The following is a 13,230-nucleotide window of genomic DNA, read 5'->3' as shown; positions in this document are numbered from 1 at the left end:
ATGTTTTGAAGTTCTTCAAAGAGAATGTCATATACTGGTTAGTATTTAGTATTGAATTATCTCAAATAATGATCCTTCATCCAGAAGTACTAAAATAAATAGTTTTACTAAACATCACAATACCATTGGGGCTATCATTGACACTACTGAAACACCCAAATATAGACATGACAGCACCCAATCTTTGTTTGACCACATTTCAGCATCAAAGGAGTCAACATCATAAATCATAACCAACTATCTAAGCACCATATAGTCAGAGGAGTTAAGGCTGCAAAGCCCAATCTCTATTTGTACAGTTTCACATTACTAAATTCCAGCACCGTTAAGTCAAGGGAGTGCCATGTAGACATCATAGTGCTCAACAGTCACCGGTGCTTGACTATACAATTGTAACTATTCATGTCACAATTTACCAGTCAAGTGACACATCGATTCATTAAATAAGGGGTCCATATCAATAAGAAATGAAGGAAATCAATAAATATTGTGGTGTTAGTACATTTTATGGGTGTCACGATGCAAGTGTCTTGAGTGTCGTGACACAAAAATCCATTTTATATGTTTTTCTATAAATAGTCTAGTTGTAGTGTTAGTATAAGTGTTCAATCACTTCTTTAATTTTAGTCTTTATAGTGCTTCTCTGATTTTTTCTTGGGAGTGACAACTAAGGGAATTCAAAGAAGTACTAGATACATTTTATTAGTGTTTGGTTTGTATTTGTGAAAATAATTTTATAAGTTCAAGGAGTGTAGAGGAGATCATTGAACCATTTGTTGATATATTTTCATCTATACTTTATTTCTTTTGAGCATTAATAAAAAAGGATATGCTTCACTTATTTTTCATATATGGCTAAATTCTCTAGTTTTGGATTGATGGTGTAAATGAAATATGAAGTACTAATGATTTCACTTTATCGATAATTTTATGATATTTTCAATATACTTGGTCTTCATTTAATGCACATAACAACCATATATGTAGTTAATATTAGGTGTAATTTGGTGCCTAGTAATAGGAAAACAGGCATAACCAAGTATGTTGGATAGGTATGATACAATCATAGACATAATGCGTGTCATGTATCAAATTTATAGAGATGAACTGTCATGAGAGGGTTTTAATAGTACATGCTTTACTTACTCCAAGATTTTTATAGGATATTAAACTATGGGAGTTTAAAGTGGTATTGAGGTTGGAAGAGTATAATCTATCCTTTTTATCCTCATGCTTGACTGAGTGATCAGTGATGCATATGCTTTGAATAATATCAAGAGAATCATTACGAAACATATTGAATTTATATTCCATCAATAAAAAATAATTTATCTAAATAGTATTTCATTTAATTATTTTTTATTTTTATTTAAGTGATTAAATCTCCAACAAAACTTATTTTAATTGTGTAGTATAATTATTGTAGTTGAAGTAGATAGTGCTAGTATTTGCAAGTAAACATTCTTCCATGTGGGATTAATACTCTACTCTATAACTATATTACTTAATTTGAAACATATACTTGCATATATTAAATTGGGGTTTTATAGTTTTTATATCAAAGAAAATCTAAGCATTTTTTAGAGATTGATAGAGCCTAAATAAGTTTCAAAATTCTGAAGGATACTCAACCGCACCCATTAAGTTCTTAGCGCCGTACCGAGGAAGAATTTATTTTATTTACAAATTTACTATATTATTGAATCAATTGTATAATTATTTCTACCTTATTCTTTTATTTTACTTTAGTGTTTGCATATATATGGTTGCATGCTTACAAGATATAGAGGGGATACACGTTTAAATTTTGATTCTGAAATTAAGAGAAACCTTTTGTAAAATATGAACCACCAAAATGAATTTTAAAATGATTGACCCTATTAATTACTCAGATTATTTTAAACCTCTTACATATTTTGCAAACCCTTTAGTAGATGAAATTCACCAAAGTATAAATAAACCTAACATCCAAGAAAATAATTATGAATTAGAACCTACAATAATTTAGATGGCACAAAATACTCAGTTTGGGGGAGCTCTCGTTGACGACCTTAACCTACATTTACCTAATTTTTAGAAATTTATGTAACATTTAAGTACAATGGTGTTAATAATGATGCCATCTTCTTATTTTCTCTAAGATTCAAAGCAAAAATGGGGTTAAATTCTTTAACCCCAAGCTCTATTACCACATGGAATGAGTTGGCCCACCAAAATCTAGGAAAGTATTTCCCGCCTTCTAAGACTACCAAGCTTTAGAAATGACATTACTTCTTTTACTTACTTAGAAGGAGAATCTATTTATGAGATCTAGGAGAGATTCAAGCATATTCTTAGAAAGTGCCCTAACCATGCCTTGGCTAATTGGTTGATAATTCAAACTTTTTATAATGGATTGGTAGGATCCCTTAAAGCTATAATTGATGTTGTAGCTGGAGGTTCTTTGATGTTAAAGCTGTTTGAAGAGGCTTATGAATTAATTGAATAAATGGTAGCAAATAATTTTTAATGTCTTGCTGATAGGGTGAATCCAAAGAGAGGGGCTAGAGTTTATGAAAATAAATTTTTATCTATTTTAATTACACAAGTTATAGAAATATCAAGGAAATTGAGCACTTTAAACTTAAATTCTGATTCATCGTTCCATTTGGAAGATAAAAGCTCAATGGAAGAAAATGATATCAAAGAGATTAAAAATATAAATTTATTTAGAAGACAAAATTATCTCAATTTAAATATATATAATACATGTTAGAGGAATCAACCAAATTTTAATTGGTCAAATAATAATTATGGAAATCAATGAAATTCTAGTCAAAATAACCAAGACACAAATTAGAATGATCAAAATCAAGCTATTAATAATCTAATACCAACATATCCTCTTTGATTAAATCAAATCAATCTATATGAAACTAGAAAGTCACCACTAGAATATATGGTCATGTAACTAAAAACTAAAATATAAAACCAAGTTACTTCAATTAAAAATTTGGAAACTCAACTAAGTTAGCTTATAATTTCTATGAGTAGGAGATCCATTGGATATCTTTCTAGTAACACTGAAGTTAATTTTAAAGAGCAAGAAAGAGATATTAATGGGACCCAATTGAAGAATAATAACCAACAACCTTAGCTAAATAGAAAATCTGGGCCTGTCTGACTGAAGAATAAAAACTTAGCACTGCTTGAGAGGCAACCCAATCCTAGGTATAGTCAATTATCCAGTCTACTGAAAACTATAAACCTAACAATTTTAGGGAGGCAACCTTATCCTCAAGATTCAATTTTGTTTTATATTCTTCACAAAAAAAATTTGAGAGAGAAGAATGGAGTGTTGTGGTGCCATAATTTTGCACACCGCAACACCTTGATGGGTCATAATGATTGAAATTTCAAATTTTCAAACTCCCCCCCTGTTAAAATCTGTAAAATCAATTAGGAGGTAGTTCTCTTTTTAGTCCTTAGCTACTCTTAAGTGAGTATCATACTTTCTTCTCTTGAGAATCAAAAGTCTTTGAGATGGATAGAATTAAGTATTTATCATCTTCTTCAAATGACCAAAATGAAAATCATACCTAGAATGAGGATTATTTTTCACTTCTTCACATGAAAAGTTCTGCAATAATTATTAAGTTGAAAGATTTTTAAGAGGACTTATATGAAGATAATAAGAAGTACATTTTAGAAATAAGGAAAATGCATGGTGGTAGAGTTTTCTTATATTAATTATTTTCTGGGTAAGATGTGTTGCTATTTCATTATAAGAAAATGTAATGCCATGGGAAAATCAAATCTGGATTGATTGGTCCTTCCACTATCATTATAACTTTTCTAAATGGTTCCATCAGAATACAAGAAAAGAAAACTTTGCAAATCATCAAAGTCAATGGGTATTGATTGAAACCATGTGCTTAGAAGAGTAAAAAATTCTTAAGGATGAGTTTGTGTTATTGTTGTTCTACTTTATTATTTTATAGAAAAAAAGGAAGTGGTGGGATATATTAGATTTTATAGTTGAACTTAATTGAAATTTTTTACTTTGAGAGTCATTATTGAATGTTTGGTGCCATGTACACTAGTTATCCTATATCTGTGTCATGTTAATGTAATATTCTATCATGTTTTGTGTCAACACATGTTTTATTTGCTCTTTATCACTCATATGAAAGCATGTATTTGTAGTATTTTCTATGTATTATTTACATATTAGCAAATTCCCTCCATGCTTAAATTATAATTATCCTCTTATTACTATTATATTCTGATTATTTAATTAACATTTATAAAAATGATAACTAAAAATTATAAAAAATTAGGATAATAATAAAACCCTAGATTTTAATTTGAATGAACTTTATTTGTATTTCATAGGTTGGAAAAATAATATTTAATTCATTCAACCATTTGAGCTATTATCCTAACTAGAATTTATAAGCTATACTTTTATGAATTTACCTTTTAAAAATAAGATGAATAATTAGTATTAAAAATTATATATGAGAATATTAAAATATGAAATCATTGCTAACCTAAACATGAAATTAATAATCTCATCAAGTTTATACATTAAAATTTTTAAGACTATATAAGAATCTTAAAGTAGAAATTGATATTCAAAATTATTAATTATGTACTTCACAAAAGAAAAAAAAAAGAATTATAAATAGTTTCTAAATAAAAAAGATGACTACATTCAAAAATTGGAATCAGTGAAAGCTTAAGACTTGAAATACAATCTTATACAAAAACTATAAAGGATAAGATGAGAAAGCTAATGTAAGGGATAGTAAGCTAATGATAGTATAATTTTAACTAGAACCATATCCAATTATTAAAACTACATTATCCACTTCAACATTCAAAAGTTAAAGATTAAATTTATAACATATAATTTCAAATTATGTAAACATAAGAATGATTGATTAAGTTTAACTATTAGTATTTTTTGAAACTAGAGGATTAGAGAGCTTTGGGGTTTAGAGAGGAAGAAGAAGGTGAGGTTGTGTGTGAGGGAGAAGTAGTGTGAGGGGTTTCACATGGTTGCTTTACGCATGCTTGCACTTAGCTTCCTCCTATGGCCTTGGTGAGTTCTTGATGATTCTCTTGGGAGAGAAGCTTCAAAGTTAATTGTATAAGGTTCTCTTCCTTCTCTAGGAGGGAGAAAAAGGATTGTGGTTCTCTGCCATCATAAGATGGTGCCATCACAAGGAGGGTGAAGAAGGATTCTGTGCTCTTTACCTTCTCCATCATGGAGAAAAAGGATTGGAGGTTCAGTGCCGTCACTAAGAGGGTGGCATAGCATCTGGTTCTTTGTCGCATAACATTTGGTGGAAGTGATTCTTGTAAGGGCTTTTCCGCCTTGTTATGGGGGTAAAAGAAGAGACATTATAGTGTTAGTACAATACACAGAGTGAGGACTCTAGGAAGTGGACATAGGTTAAGGTTGATCGAACCTCTACAAAATCATTAGTGTGCTCTTCTTATTTGTGTTTTATTTTTCTACATTTTTTATTTCTACAATTTGAACTTACTATACTAATCTCATCATTCTTTATCAACTGCAATTAGGTAAATTTGTTGTTTGAATAAGCATGAAAATTTTCATATTTGGATTAATATATTTGTGCCTTAAAATGAAAAATATTTTAAACCTTGATTTGCTTATGCATGTGTTAGATTAATTACTTATTCAGAATTGTTTTTCAAAATCATAAAAAGAAAAATTGTATTGGTGTAGTAATTACTTATTTAGATTAACCACTTCATATTTGCTTTTAGATTTATGTCTGATCAAAATGATTTTTTGTGACATACTAATTTATTATTATTATTATTAGTATATTCAAAATTAAAGAAATAAGAATCGACTTTGATTTAACCCTAAATTTTTTACATAAGTTTGGCTTTCTAAAATATCAATTTCAAGATTACAAATATATTGAATAAATATATTTTAAAATAAAAAAAGAAAATTTTGTCAAACGCAGTAATTATTTGTTGTGCTTTGGTGCTTAATTACCAATTAACTTCGTTGAGCCTTTCAAGCCAACGCATTTGACCTAAAACCTGTTGGCTTGCTACGGCAAATCTGATTGTCTTTATTTTTGTTAGTTTTAGGCGCGTGCGTGCCACGTCAGTTCGACATCCGAAAGATACGCGCATCATTACCTCGCTATATATTATAAAATTTGTGACAACCATCACTGTTTCAAAGAACCAAGCGTCAGTGGACCGTCAAAGCCACGGCTATGTGGAGGCCTAAATACCGTTTCCTCTTGGGCAAATTTTATAAATGGACATCATAACTTTTATATCAGTAAAACGAAATGACAAAAATCAAACATAAAATTAGGCAGTCGTGGACCCAGGACCCGGCTACTCACATCAATATATCATAAGAATATATATTTTAAAACTTATAATTTTATATATTTTTAAATATTTATAATAAATTTTATAAGAATCATTATTTATGTAATTTTAAATAAATAAATAAATAAAATAATTTATATATAGTTTTAGAGTATATAACATTATGACAAGTAATATAAATAAAAGTTATAAAGTTTATATATATCTAGCCATATTTGAATAAAAAAATTACAAAGTTAAAGACCAAAAATATTGAAGTTAAGATTTTCTACTTTGAAGGAAAATAATAATTTATATCTCTTATTTTATTATTTAATAATTTATACCTCTTAACTCAATATAATAGACATTTTTGCGCCCTCGAAAATTCGTGGCAGTTGAGAGATATGAAGTTTAGCGTTATAGTTTTATAAGAAGCTCCAGCACACAAACCGTTAAAAAGAAGGGGTGCGAGAGTCATATGAGATATAATGATTTTTACGTGAAAAATCTTTAAAAATGGAAAAACTACGGCGCGTGGCCTAGTTAAAATGATTTCATTAGTATTTGTAGTTGATTACAAATTATGCACTTCCGCATGGGAAAGACATTGGCTCAACGTATAATATAAAGCACATTACATAGTGGGGTTGGAAGAATCTAATGATAAGAAAGCCATTCTCAAGATAATGTTGGTTTGTTCATTTGGTAGGTAGGGTTGTATTTTGGCAACGGAGATTAGAAGTACAACAGTAGCTGACAACAGTGGTCGGAGGGATCGTATTTGACGAGCGATGGTGGTCAGAGGGATCATAATCAACAGGCTACCGTAGACAGAGGGAGCGTGTTTAGTGAGCGATAAAGGTTAAAGGTATCGTAGTCTGTGGGTGAAGATGATCAAATGGCAATAGGGATAGTGTTTTAAGGAACCATACTCCACAGGCAGCTGTGGTTGAAGGGACTGTAATCAACGGGCGAAGGTAGTCAGTGAGACCATAGTAGACGGGCAACAATGGTTGGAGGGACTGTAGTCAGTGGGCAATGGATGTTAGTACCTAAGCAATGGTCCCATGACAGTCGAGTGAAAGTTCAGAGCTAGTTTGCAGCGTAGTATGTTGCAAACCTGGATTCAATTTTACAATTTTGATGATAACAAATATTTCTGACATTCCTATTTTCTTACTACTGTTACTACTGCACGTCAATTTTGGTTGCCCTACCTACGAACATTTTAGGTCCACAAGATCAATTACATTTCAAGCCAGCTCAAGATTGGGTAGATTAGGACTGAGTCAGTTTGTAAGTATAATCCATGTGTTTTTATATTTTTTTGAGTCAAATGTAATAATGTGGATCATGATGATAAGTAATCATGCACACACACACTCAGGGGGAAAACTTCTGTAGGCTTAAGAGTTTTTCTATTTTTGATCACATTGTACAGGCGATCCAAAAATCATCCTGGATGATTGGTTAAAATAAAAAATCCTAATTAGGGCATTTATGTTAAGACAATTGAATTAAGCAAATTATCCTGGATGATATTAATATCATCTTATATAATAGGCTCAAATTAGAAAGAATCAGCTGCCAATTCTTTTAGGTATGTTATTAATTTTAGAAATAGTATAGGACGATTCCATATCGCCCTGGATGATTCATTGCATTCATGCCTAAAATAATCAGGTAATTAAGGAAAATAATTAAGGTTTGAGTGATAGATCATGTCATCCTGGATAATTATAGGATCGTCTTGGATGATTAGTTAGAAAAATCTTAGTATTCTCCTGAATCACCTGGTCGACCAGACCAATATGCTGGACGATCAGTAGAAATTCTCTATCGTCTAGGTGTATCTCTTGGATGAACAGAATAATGTACTAAATGATAATCTCTTATTTTGAACTAATCGTACGGGACGATTAAAGAATCATCTTGGATGATACATTATGTTTCTTTATCATCTAACATATATCTTTTGGATGATCAAAACGATGTGCTAGATAATATATATGGTTTTTAACTAATCATACAGGATGATGTCCACATCTTCCTAGATGATTAGAATAAATAAGTCTTGTAATCTTCTATCCCTCGCAGATTGTCCTAGTTTTTTTTTTTGAAGAAAATGCCAACTACATTAAAGCTCAAAAAACCACAAACCACCAACAATCAAGTTTTACCTAAAGCATCACACTCCTCCTTCAAGCAATACAAGAAAGAAGAAGGAATGGATCCATCCTGGATATTCTCCCAAAAAAAGGAGTTATCAAGATCCAAATTAGCACAAATGTCTGCTAATTTGTTCCCAACTCTAAGCGAAAAAGAAAAGACAATTTGATTAAAATCCAACGAAAAAGCCAAATTCTCATCAATCATCCTACTAACCTTCCAAGATTTAACCGCATTTTGAAGCATCTTGATGATATTGAAATTATCCCCTTCAATGATAACACCTTGTGCTTCAAACATCCAATCTTTCACCAGCTTTTTCAAGTATACCACAGCCAATAGTTCCAATTGAGAGATGTCCCAATGCCAACACTTCTCACCAAAAGCCACCATAAATCTGCCTTGATCATCTCTAGCCACTCCACCTATACCAGCCATATTATTGCTTTTGAGAGCAGCATCCACATTTATCTTGATCCACCCGGGAGGAGGAGGATGCCAAGTAGATAACAGTCCAAGCTGATTAGCATCCCAGGAGCTCGTTTGAATATTCAGGAAATTACTGCTTACAACAAATGAAATGGCATTTGCTGCTAATGTATTATCCGAATCTTCTCTATCACCATGAATCAACTTATATCTACTTTTCCAAACCAGATAAACTGCTGTACAAAACAAGTTAGCACCAAGATAGTTCCTTCCTTTAACTCTAAGAAGAAAATCCATGCAACTCTGAAAACTATCAAATTTTGGAATCATAAAGCCCCAATTATTGATAACTGAAATCACATTCTTGATTTTGAAACAACCACAAACTAAATGGTTCTCATCTTCATCAATACCACATCCTCTCGGGAAATGAGAGTCAATACAAATTCTCCTATTAACCAAGAAAGGATTAGATGGAATACAGTTATTGCAAAGCCTCCACCAAAAAAGTTCTATTTTTGGTTTTAATTTGATTTTCTTCAACCATCTCCAAATATCCAACTCCATCCCATGCTCCAGCGTAGCTTCAAAAGCAAGAGCAGTAACAGATTGTCCTAGTTGAAAGGGCTGAAAATACACTAATCATATAGGAAATCTGTTGATCGTCCAAGAAGATATTTGATAGCAAGTTGCAAATTAAGGAAAATTTTAAGCCCTTTGTTGAGATCTTTTGTTGATGTCCCGAACTGAGAGAGCCAAGGGAAGGAGAGGGAGAGCTTGGGAGAGAGAGAGAGGATCTTGTGAGGACGAGTTTATGAGGGGTTCATAAAGGTTGCTCCAAGTAAGGATCTGTGTCTTCTTCTCTAGTCGTCCCTGGTTCCTTGGAGGCTCTATGAAGGTCATTTTCAATAATTGATCAAGGTTCTATGTCTGCTTCAAGAGAAAGCAAAAGGAGTCTGGGTTCTTTGCCTGCTTTAGGAGGAAGCAAAAAGAGTTAGATTCTCTGCCTCACTAGGTTCAATGGAATGGAGTTTGTAAAGGCTTCTATGCCTTACTGTGGGAGTAAAAGGAGAGTCACTGTATTTTAGTGCAATATCTAGAGGAGAGGCTTCGGGGAGTGGACGTCGATCAAGTTGACCGAACCACTATAAAATCTTGTGTGCTCTTTCTTATTATGTTTTCATATTTTAATTTTTGCACTTTATTTTTATGTGGATGATCATATGGTTTATATTTTAAAATATTTTAAAAAGATCATACTTTTTGTATAAGAATTTTTAAAATGATCAATACACCTCTCTCTTGGTTAGCCTTGGTTAGTTTATAAGGGCTTAACAAACCTAACAAACTTTTAAGTGGTATTAAAGCGAGATTTATAAAATCAAGTTTTATACAACTTTTAAATTTTGATCCATGGCTAACTTTGGTAACCAAAATACTGCAGATTGGTATTCCATTACCCGACCACCATTATTTGATAATCTACCTTTTAATTTCTAAAAAACTCATATGTTCACTTTTTGATAATCTATAGATTATCACATGTGGATGCTTAATAAAAAATGTTATTCTACACCTTCACATGAAGTTAATGGCATCAAAACTGAACTTTCATTTACTGAATGAACTTTTAATGATAGAGATTTAGTACAACTCAATACAAAATATTTAAACTATTTTTTATATGTATTAAAATCTGAAGATTACATTTGTGTTTCAATTTATACAACAGGTAAAGAAATATGGGATAAATTATGTATCACTTATGAAGGCACAACTGAGGTTAAGCAATCAAGATTAAATATCATGCTTCATGACTATTAACTCTTTTACATGAAACCTAGTGAGTTAATATATGAAATATATACTAGGTTTACACAAATTATCAGCCCCCTATATATCTTAAGAAGAGAACTCACTATCTATGAGAAAGTTAACAAAATCATGAGATGTTTACCCTCTTCCTATGATGCTAAGATAACAGCTATCATTGACTATAGTAATTTGAATACTTATTTCATTGAAATATAGTATAACACACATACATTTCATTCTTCTTTCCATTAGAAGGAACCCAAATTTGTTTAGGTTCCTAAATCTAACATCTGATGATTTTGTAGGTGTGCTCTCACCAAAGACCACATGAGAGCATATGGTATATGGATAGCAGATACTCATGACACATGACTAAAGACACCAATCAATTCATTTTGCTGGAGGTCAGGGCTAGAGGCAAGGTCACTCTTGGAGACACCACCACCAAGAAAGTGGTGGATACAGGTATAATAAAAAACTCCAAGAACCTTTTAATTGAAAATATTTTACTTGATGGCTTGAAACACAACTTGCTAAATATTAGTCAGCTTTGTGATAAGGGCTTTATCATAAATTGTTTTTCAAATACATGCATCATTAGCTTGAATAATAATATTGTTTTATAGGAAAAAAGGATTTAAAACATGTATATGCTTAATTTAAATAATATTAAATGTGTTGATTTATTTTGCTTAAAAACTACTTTTGATGAGTCTTGGTTGTGGCATAGGAGGTTATGTCATGCCCGCATAAAAACCCTCAGGAGAGTAACCCAAAGGACCTAGTTAGAGGTGTCCACAAGCTTAAGTTTATTAAGGACCATCTATGTGATGCCTATAAATTAGGGAAATAAGTCCAATCCTTTTTCTATTTCATTATGGACATTAGTACTTCTAGACTTTAGAAGTCCTTCACATGGATTTATTTGGACCCATTAGCACTACCAGCTTAGGGGAAAAAGTCTATAGATTTATAATTGTCGATGACTACTCGAGGTTCACTTAAATTAGATTTCTATCACATTAAAGTGAGTCTTTTGATGAATTTAAATCCTTATCTACTTGGATTAAGAAAAAAGCTAGGTTGTGAGATCTTAACCATTCATAGTGACCATGGTGGAGAGTTTAAAAATGTGAGATTTAGAACTTTCTATGAGGATCAAGGGATTAGTCACAACTTCTTAGCTCCTAGGACCCCTTAATAAAACGGGGTAGCTGAAAGAAAGAACATGACCTTAGTTGAAGTTGCTAGAGCCATGCTGGTTGAGTATTTACTTCCAAAATATTTTTGGGCTGAAGCAATAAACATAGCTTATTATGTGTTGAATAGGGTGAATGTTAGATCCAAACTGAATAAGATACCATATAAGATAATTAAGGGTACAAAAACTAACCTTTTACACTCCCATGTCTTTGGCTATAAGGTTTTAATTCTTAATAATGAGAAATCACTCTTAGGAAAATTTAACCCAAAATATGATGGATTGTTCTTAAGATATTTAAGTGTTGGGAAATTCTTTAGAGTGTTTAACAAGAGGATATTGGTGGTGGAGGGGACTATTTATGTAGTGTTTGATGAATATGATCCTAAGAAGTCTAGAGTTGAGGAATTAGATGAAGTTGGAGAGATTATCCAAGGAGTAGAAATTGCAAATTTGGGGGAAAGGGTAGAACCTCAAAACACTTTGTCTAGAGATTAGAGATATTCTTTGAGTCATCGTAAAGAATTGATCTTAGGAGACACTTCTGAAGGTGTTTGAACTAAGCATAAACTTAGGAAAGAAGTAAACTACTCTGTCTTTATCTTAATGATTGAACCCACCAACATCAATCAAGCCCTTTCTGATAAATTATGGATCTTAGCTATGCAAGAAAAATTTAATCAATTTGTGAGGCATGATGTCTGGGAGTTAATAGAAATACATAAGAATCAAAGTATATTAGTAACCAAATGGATCTTTAAGAATAAAATGAATGATTATGGTGTGCTGGTTAGGAATAAAATAAGATTGGTGGCTAACGAGTACAACCAAATAAAAGGGATTGATTTTGAGAAGATCTTTACCCCCTGTAGCTAGACTGGAAGCCATTAAAGTGCTACTAGCCTTTGCCTATTATAAGGAATTTATGTTTTTCCAAATGGATGTCAAGAGTGCCATTATGAATAGGGTAGTAAAAGAAGATGTATTTATAGAGCAATCCACAAGTTTTGAGAGTTCCTAATTTTCAAATCTTGTTTACAAACTAAAAAAGGCCTTATATGGATTAAGATAGGTACCCAAAGCTTAGTATGAGAGGCTTAACATATTCTTACTAGAGAGGGCGTTTGTTAAGGGGAGCATATACACCACCCTTTTTCTAAGGAAAGTAGGAGATGAGTTACTCATTATTCAGATCTATGTGGATGATATATTTTTTTGATCTTCTAATAAAAAGTTATGTGATGATTTTTCTAAAATAA

At 31.7% G+C, this 13,230-nt stretch overlaps 1 non-coding gene across 1 annotated transcript; it reads right to left on the bottom strand.

Annotated features, from left to right (window-relative positions):
- Positions 1-2,251: 2,251 nt before the first annotated feature.
- On the bottom strand, positions 2,252-2,358 carry LOC114579611. Its single transcript, XR_003700677.1, has one exon. It is a non-coding gene; the product is annotated as a small nucleolar RNA R71 (small nucleolar RNA).
- Positions 2,359-13,230: the final 10,872 nt, after the last annotated feature.

Source organism: Dendrobium catenatum, unplaced genomic scaffold, assembly GCF_001605985.2.
Source record: "Dendrobium catenatum unplaced genomic scaffold, ASM160598v2 fragScaff_scaffold_546, whole genome shotgun sequence".
Classification (NCBI taxonomy): Eukaryota; Viridiplantae; Streptophyta; class Magnoliopsida; order Asparagales; family Orchidaceae; genus Dendrobium; species Dendrobium catenatum.
The sequence above is the reverse complement of the archived record's forward strand: the minus strand, read 5'-3'. Positions and strand labels throughout refer to the sequence as shown.